Source organism: Zingiber officinale, chromosome 3A (assembly GCF_018446385.1).
Source record: "Zingiber officinale cultivar Zhangliang chromosome 3A, Zo_v1.1, whole genome shotgun sequence".
NCBI classification, from domain to species: domain Eukaryota; kingdom Viridiplantae; phylum Streptophyta; class Magnoliopsida; order Zingiberales; family Zingiberaceae; genus Zingiber; species Zingiber officinale.
In genome coordinates, this window is record NC_055990.1 from 121,072,357 (window position 1) to 121,075,192 (window position 2,836).

Here is a 2,836-nt window from a genome sequence, read left to right on the forward strand (position 1 = left end):
CGGTGGGCGTAAAGAGCATGCACGGCGCTCGAGGGACGTTAAGCCGGGACGGAAGGCTGCTCGAGGTGAAGGCCGGGAATTGGGTTCGGGTGAGCCCTATTTCGATTGGCCGTAATCACCCAAAAGAACGGAGCATCGGAAGCTGAAGAAACCAAGCTGAAAAATGGAGCAGCCAGCATGGAGGCGCCTCCAGCAGGCTTGGAGGCACCTCCATCATGAAGGCGCCTTCAACAGGTCTGTTTTGACCGTTTGCACTGCGGATAAAGTTTTATCCACTGACCGAGCTGGAGGCGCCTTAAACCTTGTTGGAGGTGCCTTGGACCCTCGGGATAGAATTTCCAGGAGCTATAAAAAGGTTCCTGGAGCTAGGAATTGAACAACAACTTTGACAATCAACTCTGTACTTAATTCCTAGAAATAGTTTTGAGCCGTTAGTGTGTAAAATGCTTCTCCGCCTTCAGCAAAGGAGATTCTTCTAGTGCGTTTTTTCATCGCCCTGGATTAACAACCTCCTTGGTTGTAACCAGGTTAATTGCTGAGTTTCTTATTACTTTTTCCAATTTAATTGTTATTATTTTACTATTGCTTTTCTGAGTTGAAATCCGAGGACGGTATTTTTATTTTGTGTTTTCAGCAATTCACCCCCCTCTTGTCGGCCTCCGCTGCACCAACAGAATGAGGCTAACACTTGCCCCCAAATCTCAAAAAGCTTTTTCTATAAATTCAGATCCTATAGTGCAAGGAATATAAAAGCTTTCTGGCACTTGGAGCTTCAGAGAAGTGTTCTTCTCAAATAAAGCGCTACATTCTTCAGTAAGAGCTATTGTCTCGATCTCTCCTTTTCTTCTTTTGTTGGACATAATATCCTTCATAAATTTGGTAAACTTAGCATTTATTGAATGACATCTATTAGAGGGACCTCAACACAATTATCTTTAACCTTATCAAGAAATCTATCAAATTCTTCATCCTTCTTCAATATGACTAATCTTTGAGGAAAAGGGATTACTTGGCTTTGAGGGTAGCATGGAAGAGTATCTTCAACCTTCTTGGTATTCTCCTTATCATCTTGAATCTAAACTGGTTCAAGTATTGGAGGAGAGAGCTCTTCTTGAATTTTCATCCCTTTTGGAGCAGTCACTTGAGGATCCCCCAAGATCCATCTGCTCCTAAGCTCAATTATGTTGTAGTGTTCCATTGGATTTACATAAGATTTTCTAGGAAATTATCCTGATACTCTTGAAGATGAAGAAGCTATCTAGGCAATTTAGCTATCTTGCATTTTCTGGTGTTTCTCTGAATTATCCATTCTCTAATTTAACAACTTGATTTCTTGCTTCAATTCATTTTGACCAGAAATGACTTCTTCAATCATTTTCTCTAATTTAGAAAATTGATAGCCGTGAGAAGGTTGTTATTGTTGAAAGTTTTGTTGTCTAGGCTGGTAGCTGGGTCTAACCCCCGTGGATGGTCCTTGATCTTGATTATTACGATAAGAGAAGTTTAGATGATTTTTCCAACTAGGGTTGTATGTGTTGGAGTATGGATTGTTCTGTTTCTGATTATAACTCATGATAGCATCACACTACTCAAGTTGATTGATATGTGTAGAGATGGCTCCCAATGTGCATGAGTCTTAAGCATGATCTAGGCTTCCACATATTTCACAAACACACACTATGGCATTGACCTTGCTACAATTTATTCCCATATTTTACAGCTTTTTAGAAAGAGCATCCAGTTTTGAAGACATCAAAGTAATTGAATCTACATCAAATTTTCCTGATGCTTTAACTGGTTTTGGATAAGAATAGCCTCCACTTCTTTCTGTTACCCATTGATGATGGTTTTGTGTTACACTTTCAATAATACACTCGACTTCATCTAGACTTTTGTTCATAAGTGCCCCTCCAGCTGCAGAATCTAGAGACACCTTTGTATGATAGTTGATGTCGTTATAAAATGTATGTAGAACTAGCCATTTTTCCAATCCATGATGTGGCCATTATCTGAGCATATTGTTGTATCTATCTCATGCTTCAAATAATGATTCAAAGTCTGATTGTCTGAAGCTTGCTATTAAATTTCTCATATGAGCAGTTTTTTTTGGAGGATAGAATTTGTCCAGAAATTGTTGCTCATATTATTCCCAAGTGGATATATTATTTGCTGGGAAAGAATTTAGCCACTGTTTGGTTCAATCTCTCAAAGAAAACCCAAATAAGAATAATCATTCTGCTTCTGCTGGAACACCATTCATTTTCATCGTACCACAGATTTCATAGAAAACTTCAAGATGTTGATTAGGATCTTCGTGTGGTCCACCTCTAAACTGATTATGTTGTACCATAGTGATTATCGCATGCTTGATTTCAAAATTATTGGCTTCAATAGCTGGCCTTGTGATGCTAGAACGAAGTCCTCTTCCATACGGTGCTGCATAAATTTTTAGTAGTTTGTTTTCCATATTTGAGTGTTCTTGTTCTTCTAGATGTCTTTGGGAGGTTTTTCTTTTATGAAAGGTTCTATCAATTTCAGGATCAAAAGATAACAAATCACCTGCAAGGTTAGATCTTTGCATACAAAGAACAAGATCACAAGTCACAAAATTTTCTCTTTACTTGAAAGGCAAAGAACAACTAAACGAAAATTATGAAAATATAAAATACAACATTTGAATTGCAACAAGACAAATTGTAGAAAAAGTAATCAGAAATAAAAGATAAGATTGTGAAAATAGAATTTCTAAGACTAGTTATAACTATGTAATAGAAAAGAAAAGAAAAGTTTAGTCTAATTCAAATGATTATCTCTAATGTTATAGACGCAGCCCCCA

At 37.7% G+C, this 2,836-nt stretch overlaps 1 non-coding gene across 1 annotated transcript; it reads left to right on the plus strand.

Moving 5' to 3' along the window:
- The first annotated feature begins 1,988 nt into the window (after positions 1-1,988).
- Positions 1,989-2,095, plus strand: LOC122054493. Its single transcript, XR_006132795.1, has one exon. It is a non-coding gene; the product is annotated as a small nucleolar RNA R71 (small nucleolar RNA).
- Positions 2,096-2,836: the final 741 nt, after the last annotated feature.